Source organism: Poecile atricapillus, chromosome 28, assembly GCF_030490865.1.
Source record: "Poecile atricapillus isolate bPoeAtr1 chromosome 28, bPoeAtr1.hap1, whole genome shotgun sequence".
Taxonomy (NCBI): Eukaryota; Metazoa; Chordata; class Aves; order Passeriformes; family Paridae; genus Poecile; species Poecile atricapillus.
Window position 1 is genome coordinate 1,889,353 of NC_081276.1, and position 16,113 is coordinate 1,905,465.

Consider the following 16,113-nt stretch of genomic DNA (forward strand, 5'->3'; position numbering starts at 1 on the left):
TTGGGGCAGTTTCCTGGGATTTGGGGGAATATCCCGGGATTTGGGGGCAGTTTCCTGGGATTTGGGGGAATATCCCAGGATTTGGGGGCAGTTTCCTGGGATTTGGGGGAATATCCTGGGATTTGGGGGAATATCCTGGGATTTGGGGGCAGTTTCCTGGGATTTGGGGCAGTTTCCTGGGATTTGGGGCCGTTCCCGGGGGTTTGGAGCCCGGGGCTGCTGCTTTGGCCCGGGGGATGTTCGGGATCGGAGCCGCGCTGGGCCCGGCCCTGCTGAGCCCTGTGTCCTTCTGTCCTTCTGTCTGTCCCTCTCTGTGTCCCTCTGTGTGTCCCCTGTGTCCCTCTGTGTCCCCTGTGTCCCTCTGTCTGTCCCTCTGTGTGTCCCCTGTGTCCCTCTGTGTCCCCTGTGTGTGTCCCTCTGTGTCTGTCCCTCTCCCTGTCTCTGTCCCTCTCTGTCCCCTCTCCCTGTCTCTGTCCCCTCTCTGTCCCTGTCCCCTCTCCCCTCTGTCCCTGTCCCTCTCTCTCTCCCTGTCCCCTGTCCCTGTCTCTGTCCCTGTCCCCTCTCTCTGTCCCTGTCTCTGTTCCTGTCCCCTGTCCCCTCTCTCTGTCCCTGTCCCCTCTCTGTGTCCCTGTCCCCTCTCTCTGTCCCTGTCCCCTCTCTCTGTCCCTCTCTCTGTCCCTGTCCCCTCTCTCTGTCCCTGTCCCCTGTCTCTGTCCCCTCTCTCTGTCCCTGTCCCCTCTCTCTGTCCCTGTCCCCTGTCCCCTCTCTGTCCCCTCTCTCTGTCCCTGTCCCCTCTCTCTGTCCCCTCTCTCTGTCCCTGTCCCCTCTCTCTGTCCCCTCTCTCTGTCCCTGTCCCCTCTCTCTGTCCCTGTCCCCTCTCTCTGTCCCTGTCCCCTCTCTCTGTCCCTGTCCTGTCCCTGTCCCTGTCCCCTCTCTCTGTCCCTGTCCTGTCCCTGTCCCCTCTCCCTGTCCCTGTCCCCTCTCTCTGTCCCTGTCTCTGTCCCCTGTCCCCTCTCTGTCCCCTCTCTCTGTCCCTGTCCCCTCTCTCTGTCCCTGTCCCCTCTCTCTGTCCCTGTCCTGTCCCTGTCCCTGTCCCCTCTCTCTGTCCCTGTCCTGTCCCTGTCCCCTCTCCCTGTCCCTGTCCCCTCTCTCTGTCCCTGTCTCTGTCCCCTGTCCCCTCTCTGTCCCCTCTCCCTGTCCCTGTCCCCTCTCTCTGTCCCCTCTGTCCCTGTCCCCTCTCTCTGTCCCCTCTGTCCCCTGTCCCCTCTCTCTGTCCCTGTCCCCTCTGTCCCTGTCCCTGTCCCCTCTCTCTGTCCCTGTCCCCTCTCTCTGTCTCTGTCCCCTCTCTCTGTCTCTGTCCCTGTCCCCTCTGTCCCTGTCCCTGTCCCCTCTCTCTGTCCCTGTCCCCTCTCTCTGTCCCTGTCCCCTCTCTCTGTCCCCTGTCCCTGTCCCCTCTGTCCCTGTCCCCTCTCTCCACGTGGCCTCTCCCAGCGCGCCGCTGCCCGCGCGCCCCCCGCCCGCTGCTCCAGCCAATCAGCGCCCTCCTCACATCACCCGCGCGACCCCCGCGGCCAATGAGGGCCCGCGACACAAACCCGGCTCCCCCCGCTCCGCGCCCGGAAGCGGCGGCGGCTCCGTGAGGGGCCCGGGGCCAGCGGGGAGCGCTCCCGGTTCCGTCCCCGCTCCGCGCCCGTTCCGCGCCTCGCCGTGCCCGTTCTGCGCCTGGCCGTGCCCCCGCCGTGCCCTCCGCCTGCCCCGCCGTCCCACCGCCGCCGCCACCGCCGCGCCGTCCCCTCGCGGTCCCGGCGCCGTCCCCTGGGCCGGCCCCGCCGCCCCGCCCCGCGCATGCTCGGCCGGTGCCGCCGCCGCTCCATGTGTGAGGAGCGCGGTGTGGCCCCGGGATCCGGCGGCCCCGGGATCCGGCGGCCCCGGGATCCTGCGGCGGAGCCCCGGGCACGGCGGGCGGGCGGCGGGGCCGGCGGAGCGGAGCGGGCCCGGCGGGGCGGGCCGGGAGCGGAGGGAGCGGAGCGGAGCCCTGCGACTTCTCCCGGTAAAACTTCTACCGGCGTTTATTGTCTCCGCTACCGGAGGCACGGAGCGGCCGGGAATGGGGGACGAGAGAGCTCGGCGTGCGGGACAAGCGCCGGGGAAGCGGCGGCGTTTCCCGGCCGTGCGGGGACCCCGCAAAGTGCGAAGTCCCGGTGGCACCGGGACCGGCACCGGCCCGGGACCCCCGGGCTCGCCCCGCCGGGACCCCCCGGTTCCGCCGCCCGCCCGGCGCCCCGGGCCGCCGCCGGCTTTTGTTTGGGAAAGTTGCTGCGGGTTTTCCGCCGGGCTGCTTCCTCTTCCTCCTCTTCCTCCTCCTTCTCCTCCTCCTCCTCCTCTTCCTCCGCCGCCGCCGCCGCCGCCGCCCCGAGCGCTCCGTGCCCGCTTCCCCCCGCGCTCCGTCCCCGGGGGGACACCGGGGGACACCGGGGGACGTGGGGGGACACCGGGGGACGTGGGGGACACGGGGACCCCCCGAACCCCCCGCGAACCCCGCTCCTCCCCAGGCCGCTCCCCTCTGTCCGAACCCGCGATCCCACCCCCGGCGTCCCCCGGTGCCTCCCGGTGCCCCCCGGTGTCCCCCGGTGTCCCCCCGGTGTCCCCCCGGTGCTGCTGCCCCCCCGGGCACGGGGACCCCTCCGGTCACCCCCCGGTGTCCCCGGTGCCGGAGCCGCTGTCCGAACCCGCGATCCCCGCGCTGTGCCCGTGCCCGGTGCCCGCTCGGTGCCCCCGGTACCCCCTCCGTGCCCCCCCGGTGCCCCCCCCGTCACCCCCCGGTGCCCCCCCGGTGCCGGAGCCCCGCGGTGGCCGCGGCCGGGCCGGGCCGGGGCCGTGTCACAATAAGAGTCCCCGGGCGCCCTTCCTGCGGCCCGGGGCACCGGGAATGGCACCGGCACCGGGATCGGGATCGGGAATGGCACCGGGATCGGGATCGGGAATGGCACCGGGACCGGGACCGGGACCGGGATCGGGACTGATCAGTACCGGGATCGGGAATGGGATGGGCACCGGGATCGGGACTGATCAGTACCGGGAGCAATACCGGGAATGTCTCCGGGATGGACACCGGGATCGGGATCAGCACCGGGGTCGGGATCTGTACCGGGATCAGTTCCGGGATCGGGATCAGTACCGGGATGGGCACCGGGGTCGGGACCGGGATCTGTACCGGGATCGGGAGCAGTTCCGGGATCGGGATCAGCATCGGGATCGGGAGCAGCACCGGGATCGGGAGCAGCACCGGGATCGGGAGCAGCACCGGGATCAGTTCCGGGATCGGGATCAGTACCGGGATGGGCACCGGGACCGGGATCTGTGCCGGGATCGGGATCAGCACCCGGATCGGGATCAGTACCGGGATGGGCACCGGGACCGGGATCTGCTCTGGATGCGCTGCCGGGACCGGATCCCGGCATTCCCGGGATTCCCGGGGGGTTCGGGACGCTCCCGGCCCCGCTCAGCCCGCGGTGCGCGAAGGGAAACCGGGAACCGCGGGAATTCCAACCGGGAACCGCGGGAATTCCAACCGGGAACCGCGGGAATTCCAACCGGGAATGCCTCGGGATGGGATTCGCGTCCCGGCCGTTCCCGAGCATCTCCTCGCTCCTGTTCCGGGAGCGGCCCCGCTCCGGGAAACCGGAATTCCAGCCGGGAATTCCAGCCGGGAATTCCAGCCGGGATTGGGATCGGGGTTCACATCCTGCCTTTTCCCGACCTTTTCCTGCTTTTCCACGTTTTCCCAGGATTTTCCGCTCGCTTTTCCTTTGGCTCCTCCGGGATTTTCCTGCCGCCCTCGGGGCGCTCCCGCCATTCCCGGATGGAATTCCCGAGCTCGGGGCTGCATCCCGGGAATCCCAAATCCCGGGAATGTTCCCAATTCCCGCTGCTCCCTCCGGGATCGCTCCCGGGAGAGTCCCGGGAAGATCCAGCGGAGCGGCCCTTGGGAATTGGGGATGGAATTGGGCTGGGATCGGCGGGAAGAGAGCTGGGAACGGCCCGGGATTCTGGGAATCTGCCCGGGATTCTGGGAATCTGCCCGGGATTCTGGGAATCTGCCCGGGATTTGGGGAATTTTCATGGGATTCTGGGAATCTGCCCGGGATTCTGGGAATCTGCCCGGGATTCTGGGAATTTTCATGGGATTTTGGGAATCTGCCCGGGATTTGGGGAATTTTCATGGGATTCTGGGAATCTGCCCGGGATTTGGAGAATCTGCCCAGGACTTTGGGAATTTTCCTGGGATTTTGGGAATCTGCCCGGGATTCTGGGAAAGGGCTGGAATGTGCTGTGGATTTAGGGAAAGGGACTGGAAGTTGGGAATGATGGAAAATCGGGAATGATGGAAAATCGGGAATGATGGAAAGCTGGGAATGATGGAAAGTTGGGAATGATGGAAAACTGGGAATGATGGAAACTTGGGAATGATGGAAAACTGGGAATGATGGAAAACTGGGAATGATGGAAAGTCGGGAATGATGGAAAATTGGGAATGATGGAAAATTGGAAATGATGGAAAATCGGGAATGATGGAAAATCGGGAATGATGGAAAATTGGGAATGATGAAAAGCTGGGAATGATGGAAAGTCAGGAATGATGGAAAATCGGGAATGATGGAAAATTGGGAATGATGAAAAGCTGGGAATGATGGAAAGTCAGGAATGATGGAAAATCAGGAATGTTGGAATGTCAGGGTGTCCTGGGAATGTTTCGAATCCCAGAATTCCAGAGCCAAAGCCGGGATGTTGCTGCTGGAATTGCAAGGCCGGAGGTGAATCCTGGAAGGGAATAAATCCCTGATTTTCCATGGATTCCTGGAATTCTGGGATGCTTTGGGGTGGGAAGGAGCTCAGGGATCGGCCGGGAATATTCCCGCTATCCCGGCTTTTTCCTTCTCCAGCTTTTCCCACAAATCCCAAACTTTTCCAGGATTTTCCCACTCCTGATCCAGGGGCTCCTTCCCAAGAATCCCGAACTTTAACGGAGCCGGAATTCCAGAATCCCAGAATTTCCCAGTGAAAACCAGGGAATTCCAGCTCTCCCGGATCCTCGGAGCTTCCCAAACTCCCGGGAAAAGCGACCGGGGCAGCTCCAAATTCCAAAGGATTTTCTGGGATTTTCCCAGATCCTCTTAACCAGGAGCAGCTCCGGCTCAGCTCCGTTAATTCCCGCTGGAATTCCCGGAATTCCGGAGCAGCCGGAAAACCCCGGGAACGGCCAAAGGCTCCGGGAGCTGCTTCCGGTCCAGAAAAACCGGGAATGATGGGAAATCTGGGAATTCCATGGATTTCAGTGCCTGAGGAATTCGAAGGATGAACCAAAAGAAGGGGAAAAAGTTGGGAATTCTTGGATTTTCCCAAAAAAAAAGCAGGATTTGGTCCCAGAGGGGATGAGCCGGGTCCTGTCCACGGCAATTCCATGGAAAAGTCGCTCCAGGATTCCCGTTTTTCCCATGGAAAAGGCACAAATGGAGGCTCCGGAATTCCGGGATCCATCAAAATCGGGTGGAATTCCAGGCTGGGAATTCCCTGGATTCTGCTGCTTCCCAAGGAATTCCCTCCAAATCCCGTTTTTCCAGGGATTCTTGGATGTTTTCCCGAGCTCCTTCCGGAGCTTCCCAATCCCAAGTTCCCGGGAAAAGCCTCGGGCGGGGCCGGATCCAGGGGCAAATCCTGGGAATCCTCTGGATCCTGCTGGGATCCCAACCTCGGGAATTCCTTGGGAAAATCCGGGAAGAGCCATTCCTGGGAATCTGGGATTGCTCCCAGGCCAGCCCGGCTCTTCCAGGGGGGAATTTTTTGGGAATCTGGAGCTTCCAGATCCGTGGGAAAACTCCTTGGGAAGCTCCGGGGGCGCCTCCTGTGCCGCGATCCCGGGAATTCTGCTGGAAAAGGCAGAAAAATCCTGGGATTTTATGGGAATCGCTGCTTTTATCCCGATTCCAAATCCAGGGATTCCCGATTTCCATGGAATTCCCAAATCCCGGGATGGAGCTGGAATTCCTGGGATGGAGCCGGAATTCCCAAATCCCAGGATGGAGCCGGAATTCCCAAATCCCAGGATGGAGCCGGAATTCCCAAACCCCGGGATGGAGCCGGAATTCCCAAACCCTGGGATGGAGCCGGAATTCCCAAATCCCGGGATGGAGCCGGAATTCCCGGGATGGAGCCGGAATTCCCAAACCCCGGGATGGAGCCGGAATTCCCGGGATGGAGCCGGAATTCCCAAACCCTGGGATGGAGCCGGAATTCCCAAATCCTGGGATGGAGCCGGAATTCCCGGGATGGAGCCGGAATTCCTGGGATGGAGCCGGAATTCCCAAACCCCGGAGCTGTTCCCGGCTGGGGGTGGGCGGAGTTTCCATCCGGGAATTTCCCTCGGGAATGTTGGAATTCCAGGGAATTCCAGGGATTCTCACCCCGTCTCTTCCCGCAGGATCCTCGGCTCCGGCTCATCCCGGAATGACCTTCCCTGACAGGTAAGAGCCGGGAATTCCCGGGAATTCCAGGAAATTCCATGGAATTCCATGGGCTGGGGAATCTCTGCCACACCAAAGGCCGGAATTCCGGGGCTGGGGGGGAATTTGGGAATTTTTGGGAATTTTGGGATTTTTAGGGTTGGGAATTTTTGGGGGTTTGGGATTTTTGGGATTTGGAATTTTCGGATTTTTGGGATTTGGAATTTGGAATTTTTGGGATTTGGAATTTGGGATTTTTGGGATTTGGAATTTGGGATTTTTGGGGGGTTTGGATTTTGGGATTTTTGGGGAATTTTTGGATGTTTGGGAATTGGAATTTTTTGGAATTTTGGGATTTGGAATTTGGAATTTTTGGGATTTTTGGGGAATTTTTGGATGTTTGGGAATTGGAATTTTTGGAATTTTGGGGGTTGGAATTTTGGGGTTTTTGGGAATTTTGGGATTCAGGATCCGGAATTTGGGAAAAGTTTGGAGCTGGGAATGACCCGAGAGGGGCCGAGAAATCACCTGGGGAGGGGTGACAGTGACACCGTAACTGTCACCGTAACTGTCACTGTCACTGTCACCCTGACTGTCACCGTGTCATTGTCATTGTCACTGTCACCGTAACTGTCACCGTGTCATTGTCATTGTCACTGTCACTGTGTCACTGTCACTGTGTCACTGTCACTGTCACTGTCACTGTGTCACTGTCACTGTCACTGTCACTGTGTCACTGTCACTGTGTCACTGTCACTGTGTCACTGTCACTGTCACTGTCACTGTGTCACTGTCACTGTCACTGTGTCACTGTCACTGTGTCACTGTCACTGTCACTGTCACTGTGTCACTGTCACTGTCACTGTGTCACTGTCACTGTCACTGTCACTGTCACTGTGTCACTGTCACTGTGTCACTGTCACTGTCACTGTCACTGTGTCACTGTGTCACTGTCACTGTGTCACTGTCACTGTCACTGTCACTGTGTCACTGTCACTGTCACTGTCACTGTGTCACTGTCATTGTCACTGTGTCACTGTCACTGTGTCACTGTGTCACTGTCACTGTCACTGTGTCACTGTCACTGTGTCACTGTCACTGTGTCACTGTCACTGTGTCACTGTCACTGTCACTGTCACTGTCACTGTCACTGTGTCACTGTCATTGTCACTGTGTCACTGTCACTGTGTCACTGTGTCACTGTCACTGTCACTGTGTCACTGTCCCTGTGTCACTGTCACTGTGTCACTGTCACTGTCACTGTCACTGTCACTGTGTCACTGTCACTGTGTCACTGTCCCTGTGTCACTGTCACTGTGTCACTGTCACTGTGTCACTGTCACTGTCACTGTCACTGTCACTGTGTCACTGTCACTGTGTCACTGTCACTGTCACTGTCACTGTGTCACTGTCACTGTCACTGTCACTGTGTCACTGTCACTGTGTCACTGTCACTGTCACTGTGTCACTGTCACTGTCACTGTGTCACTGTCACTGTGTCACTGTCACTGTCACTGTGTCACTGTCACTGTGTCACTGTCACTGTCACTGTCACTGTGTCACTGTGTCACTGTCACTGTGTCACTGTCACTGTGTCACTGTGTCACTGTCACTGTCACTGTCACTGTGTCACTGTCACTGTGTCACTGTCACTGTGTCACTGTCACTGTCACTGTCACTGTCACTGTCACTGTGTCACTGTCACTGTGTCACTGTCACTGTCACTGTCACTGTCACTGTGTCACTGTCACTGTCACTGTCACTGTCACTGTGTCACTGTCACTGTCACTGTGTCACTGTCACTGTCACTGTCACTGTGTCACTGTCACTGTCACTGTGTCACTGTCACTGTCACTGTCACTGTGTCACTGTCACTGTCACTGTCACTGTGTCACTGTGTCACTGTGTCACTGTCACTGTGTCACTGTCACTGTCACTGTCACTGTGTCACTGTCACTGTCACTGTCACTGTGTCACTGTGTCACTGTCACTGTCACTGTCACTGTGTCACTGTCACTGTGTCACTGTGTCACTGTCACTGTCACTGTCACTGTGTCACTGTCACTGTCACTGTGTCACTGTCACTGTGTCACTGTCACTGTGTCACTGTCACTGTCACTGTGTCACTGTCACTGTCACTGTCACTGTGTCACTGTCACTGTGTCACTGTCACTGTCACTGTCACTGTCACTGTCACTGTCACTGTGTCACTGTCACTGTCACTGTCACTGTCACTGTGTCACTGTCACTGTGTCACTGTCACTGTCACTGTGTCACTGTCACTGTCACTGTGTCACTGTCACTGTGTCACTGTCACTGTCACTGTCACTGTCACTGTCACTGTGTCACTGTCACTGTGTCACTGTCACTGTCACTGTCACTGTCACTGTCACTGTGTCACTGTCACTGTGTCACTGTCACTGTGTCACTGTCACTGTCACTGTCACTGTGTCACTGTCACTGTGTCACTGTCACTGTGTCACTGTCACTGTGTCACTGTCACTGTGTCACTGTGTCACTGTCACTGTCACTGTCACTGTCACTGTGTCACTGTGTCACTGTCACTGTCACTGTCACTGTGTCACTGTCACTGTGTCACTGTCACTGTGTCACTGTCACTGTGTCACTGTCACTGTGTCACTGTGTCACTGTCACTGTGTCACTGTCACTGTGTCACTGTGTCACTGTCACTGTGTCACTGTCACTGTCACTGTCACTGTCACTGTGTCACTGTCACTGTCACTGTCACTGTGTCACTGTCACTGTGTCACTGTCACTGTCACTGTCACTGTCACTGTGTCACTGTCACTGTCACTGTCACTGTGTCACTGTCACTGTGTCACTGTCACTGTCACTGTGTCACTGTCACTGTGTCACTGTCACTGTCACTGTGTCACTGTCACTGTGTCACTGTCACTGTGTCACTGTCACTGTGTCACTGTCACTGTCACTGTGTCACTGTGTCACTGTCACTGTGTCACTGTCACTGTCACTGTCACTGTGTCACTGTCACTGTGTCACTGTCACTGTCACTGTCACTGTGTCACTGTCACTGTGTCACTGTCACTGTCACTGTGTCACTGTGTCACTGTCACTGTCACTGTCACTGTCACTGTCACTGTGTCACTGTCACTGTCACTGTCACTGTGTCACTGTCACTGTGTCACTGTCACTGTCACTGTCACTGTCACTGTGTCACTGTCACTGTCACTGTCACTGTGTCACTGTCACTGTGTCACTGTCACTGTCACTGTGTCACTGTCACTGTCACTGTGTCACTGTCACTGTGTCACTGTCACTGTCTGTGTCACTGTGTCACTGTCACTGTGTCACTGTCACTGTCACTGTCACTGTGTCACTGTCACTGTGTCACTGTCACTGTCACTGTCACTGTCACTGTGTCACTGTCACTGTCACTGTCACTGTGTCACTGTCACTGTCACTGTCACTGTCACTGTGTCACTGTGTCACTGTCACTGTGTCACTGTCACTGTCACTGTGTCACTGTCACTGTGTCACTGTCACTGTCACTGTGTCACTGTCACTGTGTCACTGTCACTGTCACTGTCACTGTGTCACTGTCACTGTGTCACTGTGTCACTGTCACTGTGTCACTGTCACTGTCACTGTCACTGTCACTGTGTCACTGTCACTGTGTCACTGTCACTGTGTCACTGTCACTGTGTCACTGTCACTGTCACTGTCACTGTCACTGTGTCACTGTCACTGTGTCACTGTGTCACTGTGTCACTGTCACTGTGTCACTGTCACTGTCACTGTGTCACTGTGTCACTGTCACTGTGTCACTGTCACTGTCACTGTCACTGTCACTGTGTCACTGTCACTGTCACTGTCACTGTGTCACTGTCACTGTCACTGTGTCACTGTCACTGTCACTGTCACTGTCACTGTGTCACTGTCACTGTCACTGTCACTGTGTCACTGTCACTGTGTCACTGTCACTGTCACTGTGTCACTGTCACTGTCACTGTCACTGTGTCACTGTCACTGTCACTGTGTCACTGTCACTGTGTCACTGTGTCACTGTCACTGTCACTGTCACTGTCACTGTGTCACTGTCACTGTCACTGTGTCACTGTCACTGTGTCACTGTCACTGTCACTGTGTCACTGTCACTGTGTCACTGTCACTGTCACTGTCACTGTGTCACTGTCACTGTGTCACTGTCACTGTCACTGTGTCACTGTCACTGTCACTGTCACTGTCACTGTGTCACTGTCACTGTCACTGTCACTGTGTCACTGTCACTGTGTCACTGTCACTGTCACTGTCACTGTCACTGTGTCACTGTCACTGTCACTGTCACTGTGTCACTGTCACTGTGTCACTGTCACTGTCACTGTGTCACTGTCACTGTGTCACTGTCACTGTCACTGTGTCACTGTCACTGTCACTGTGTCACTGTCACTGTGTCACTGTCACTGTGTCACTGTCACTGTGTCACTGTCACTGTCACTGTGTCACTGTGTCACTGTCACTGTGTCACTGTCACTGTCACTGTCACTGTGTCACTGTCACTGTCACTGTCACTGTGTCACTGTCACTGTCACTGTCACTGTGTCACTGTCACTGTGTCACTGTCACTGTCACTGTGTCACTGTCACTGTGTCACTGTCACTGTCACTGTGTCACTGTGTCACTGTCACTGTCACTGTCACTGTCACTGTGTCACTGTCACTGTCACTGTCACTGTGTCACTGTCACTGTGTCACTGTCACTGTCACTGTCACTGTCACTGTGTCACTGTCACTGTCACTGTCACTGTGTCACTGTCACTGTGTCACTGTCACTGTCACTGTGTCACTGTCACTGTCACTGTGTCACTGTCACTGTGTCACTGTCACTGTCACTGTCACTGTGTCACTGTGTCACTGTCACTGTGTCACTGTCACTGTCACTGTCACTGTGTCACTGTCACTGTGTCACTGTCACTGTCACTGTCACTGTCACTGTGTCACTGTCACTGTCACTGTCACTGTGTCACTGTCACTGTCACTGTCACTGTCACTGTGTCACTGTGTCACTGTCACTGTGTCACTGTCACTGTCACTGTGTCACTGTCACTGTGTCACTGTCACTGTCACTGTGTCACTGTCACTGTGTCACTGTCACTGTGTCACTGTGTCACTGTCACTGTGTCACTGTCACTGTCACTGTCACTGTCACTGTGTCACTGTCACTGTGTCACTGTCACTGTGTCACTGTCACTGTGTCACTGTCACTGTCACTGTCACTGTCACTGTGTCACTGTCACTGTGTCACTGTGTCACTGTGTCACTGTCACTGTGTCACTGTCACTGTCACTGTGTCACTGTGTCACTGTCACTGTGTCACTGTCACTGTCACTGTCACTGTCACTGTGTCACTGTCACTGTCACTGTCACTGTGTCACTGTCACTGTCACTGTGTCACTGTCACTGTCACTGTCACTGTCACTGTGTCACTGTCACTGTCACTGTCACTGTGTCACTGTCACTGTGTCACTGTCACTGTCACTGTGTCACTGTCACTGTCACTGTCACTGTGTCACTGTCACTGTCACTGTGTCACTGTCACTGTGTCACTGTGTCACTGTCACTGTCACTGTCACTGTCACTGTGTCACTGTCACTGTCACTGTGTCACTGTCACTGTGTCACTGTCACTGTCACTGTGTCACTGTCACTGTGTCACTGTCACTGTCACTGTCACTGTGTCACTGTCACTGTGTCACTGTCACTGTCACTGTGTCACTGTCACTGTGTCACTGTCACTGTCACTGTCACTGTCACTGTCACTGTGTCACTGTCACTGTCACTGTCACTGTGTCACTGTCACTGTGTCACTGTGTCACTGTCACTGTGTCACTGTCACTGTCACTGTCACTGTCACTGTCACTGTGTCACTGTCACTGTCACTGTCACTGTCACTGTGTCACTGTGTCACTGTCACTGTGTCACTGTCACTGTCACTGTCACTGTCACTGTCACTGTGTCACTGTCACTGTCACTGTGTCACTGTCACTGTGTCACTGTCACTGTCACTGTCACTGTCACTGTCACTGTGTCACTGTCACTGTGTCACTGTCACTGTGTCACTGTCACTGTCACTGTGTCACTGTCACTGTGTCACTGTCACTGTCACTGTGTCACTGTCACTGTCACTGTCACTGTGTCACTGTCACTGTCACTGTGTCACTGTCACTGTCACTGTCACTCTGTCACTGTCACTGTCACTGTGTCACTGTCACTGTCACTGTGTCACTGTCACTGTCACTGTGTCACTGTCACTGTGTCACTGTCACTGTCACTGTGTCACTGTCACTGTCACTGTCACTGTGTCACTGTCACTGTCACTGTGTCACTGTCACTGTCACTGTCACTGTGTCACTGTCACTGTCACTGTGTCACTGTCACTGTCACTGTGTCACTGTCACTGTCACTGTCACTGTCACTGTGTCACTGTCACTGTCACTGTGTCACTGTCACTGTCACTGTGTCACTGTCACTCTGTCACTGTCACTGTCACTGTGTCACTGTCACTGTCACTGTCACTGTGTCACTGTCACTGTCACTGTCACTGTCACTGTGTCACTGTCACCGTGTCACTGTCACTGTCACTGTCCCCTCCCCCACCCCACAATTCCCATGGAATGTTCGGGATTCCCGCAGATTCCCGGGAAATTCCCTCATTCCCAGAATTCCCGGGGTTTTCCGGCCGCTTTTCCCCGGCTCAGGAGGTTCCTGTGGGGAATTCCCATGGGACTGAGGGAAAAGCCGGGAATTCCCGGGAATGTTGGGAATCCCCAGGGATGTCAGGAATTCCTGGGAGTGTCAGGAATTCCCAGGAATGTTTGGAATCCTCAGGGATATCAGGAATTCCCAGGAATGTCAGGAATTCCCAGGAATGTCAGGAATTCCAGGGGATGTCAGGAATTCCCAGGAATGTCAGGAATTCCCAGGAATGTCAGGAATTCCAGGGAATGTCAGGAATTCCCAGGGATGTCAGGAATTCCCAGGAATGTCAGGAATTCCCAGGGATGTTTGGAATCCTCAGGGATATCAGGAATTCCCAGGGATGTCGGGAATTCCCAGGAATGTTGGGAATTCCCAGGAATGTCAGGAATCCCCAGGAATTTTGGGAATTCCAGGAATTTCAGGAATCCCCAGCCTGGAATTCCCCATTCCCAGCTGGAAAAGCCGCCGGGATCGGGAATGTTTCATTAATTAAGGCTGGAAATTCCCCCCTTAACGAGGAATTAATTGGGAAAAATCCAATTTCACACCTCATCAGTATTCAAATTTATTCAGGAATATTCAAATCAGCTCATGAATATGCAAATCGCCTCATGAATATTTAAATTATCCGGGTTTCATTGCCCCTCCCTCCAGGCGCTTCCCAAGAAATAAATCTTGGAATTTTCCTCCTTAAGGGAGGAATTCCGACCGGGAAATCCTCCCTGGAGGGAATAATTAATCAATTAATTAATGATTAATTAATGATTGATTGATTAATAAACGGAGAATCCTGGAAAATCCCAGGAAAAGTTGGGAATTCTTCTCCTGGATTTTCCCCTTTGCATTCCCAAGGTTCCAAACTCATTCCCAAAATTCCCAGCCCGGGAATCTGAGTCCGGAATTTTCCAGCCGGGAAAAATCCGGGAATCGTTCCCGCGGGAAAATCCGGATTTTTTCAGGAATTTTTCCTGGTTTTAATCCGGTTTTCCAGGGAAGCAGAGAATTCCCAAAATTCCCATAAAATCCCACAAATTCCTCCCAAAATTCCAGCTCCCCCCTGGGAAAATTTGCTGGGAATTCCACAGAAATCCCAGGAATTCCACAGAAATCCCGGGAATTCCACAGAAATCCCAGGAATTCCACAGAAATCCCGGGAATTTTACAGAAATCCCAGGAATTCCACAGAAATCCCGGGAATTCCACAGAAATCCCGGGAATTCCACAGAAATCCCGGGAATTCCACAGAAATCCCGGGAATTCCACAGAAATCCTGGGAATTCCACAGAAATCCCAGGAATTCTCTTCCCCATTTTTCCAGCTCCTGTGGAATTTTGGGATTCTCCTTTCCCACTTTTCCAGAGCCTTTGGAGCTCTGAATTTCCAGGATCGGGAATTTTAAGGATGATTTTTTTTTTTTTTCCCTTCAAATTCCTGCGGAAATTTCGCTCCCAAAAAATTCCAATTCCTTGGAGGAAAATTCCATCGGGGAGGGGCCGGAATTCCCGAGGGAATTCCCGAATTCCTGGAATTTTATCCCAAACTTTTTCCAGCCCTGAGGAGCCTCGGGAAAATTCCCGAGGGATTTGGGAGCCTCTGGGAATCCCGGGAATTCCCAGCTCGGGATTGGCTCCCAGGGAATTCCTGGAAAAATGGGGGAAAAAAAAATCCCAGGAATTCCGGGCTGGGAATTCCCTTTGGGAATCAAAGGAATCCCGGGAATTTCAGGGAATTCCCAGCCCGGGATTTCGGGAAAAGCGGGATTGACCCCGGAGGGAATCAAAGGAATCCCGGGAATTTCGGGGAATTCCCGCCACGAGCAGTCCGGGAAGGAACCGAGAGGAATTTTGGGAAAATCGGGATCGATCCCGGAGGGAATCCCGGGAATTTCAGGGAATTCCCAGCCCGGGAAATTCGGGAAAAGCGGGAGGGAAACCCCGCGGGGGAATCCCGGGAATAGCAGGGAATTCCCAACCCGGGAAAAACGGGAAAAAAACCTCTGGAAATATCGGGATCAATCCCGGGATTCCCAGCGCGGGAAATGCGGGAAAACGCGGGAAAAATCCCGCGGGAAAGGTCGGGATGGATCCCGGGAATTTCCCGCTGGGAATTCCCGGCTCCCTCCGGCATTCCAAGGGTTAAGCGCTGCCATTTTGTTCCCGGAGATTTCTCGGGAATGGCGCGGAAATGGCAGCGTTTAACCCTTGGAATGCCGGAATTCCCGGGAATTCCAGCGGGATCCCGGAATTCCCCTCCCCCCTCCCCTCCCCTTTTCCCGGGAATCCCAAAATCCCGGCTGGGAAAACCCGGGATCGGCTCCTTTTCCAAAGGGATGATCCCGCTTTTCCACCTGTTGTTATCCCGAAGTTTGGGCTGGAAAATTTGGGAATTGGAGCTGAATTCCCGAAGAAAAGTTTGGGAATTTTTTGGCTTTGTGGAATTCCCGGGGTTGGAATTGTTCATCCCGTGGATTTTCCTGGGAATTCTCGGGGATCTTTGAGTTCAGACATGAAAAAAATTCCCAGAAAAAAAAGAATTCCCAGGAATTTTGGGATGATGCAAAGTCAGGATATCCGGGAATTCTTCCCAAGAATCCTCAGGAGCAGCAAATCCATGGAAAAAGTTCCCTCAGGAGCTTTGGGAATGTTTGAATCCCGATTTTTTTCCACCTTTGGGAATTTTCTCATCCCGAATTTTTTGCTCTTTGGAATTTTGGCTCCCAAAATTCCCGGAGCTGAGTGGGAAAAACTTGGAGAGGAATTCCAGGATGTGGGAAAAGATGGAATTTTCAGCCCAAATTTCTCCTTTTCCATCGGAATTTTCTTGGAATTCTCATTTTAATTGGGAATTTCCCTCCTGAACTTCCTCAAATCCAACCCC

General features: G+C 54.9%; 1 protein-coding gene across 3 annotated transcripts in view; it reads left to right on the plus strand.

Annotated features, from left to right (window-relative positions):
- The window catches only part of GATAD2A (GATA zinc finger domain containing 2A), a 50,992-nt gene that overhangs the window by 8,599 nt on the left and 26,280 nt on the right, over window positions 1-16,113 (plus strand). For 2 of the 3 annotated variants that reach the window (XM_058858904.1, XM_058858906.1), the window contains exons 1-2: window positions 1,848-2,050; window positions 6,479-6,521. The gene's annotated coding sequence lies outside the window, so the exon portion shown is untranslated. Of the gene's footprint in view, window positions 1-1,847; window positions 2,051-6,478; window positions 6,522-16,113 lie in introns of those variants that run through there. The other variant, XM_058858905.1, reaches the window with a different exon arrangement.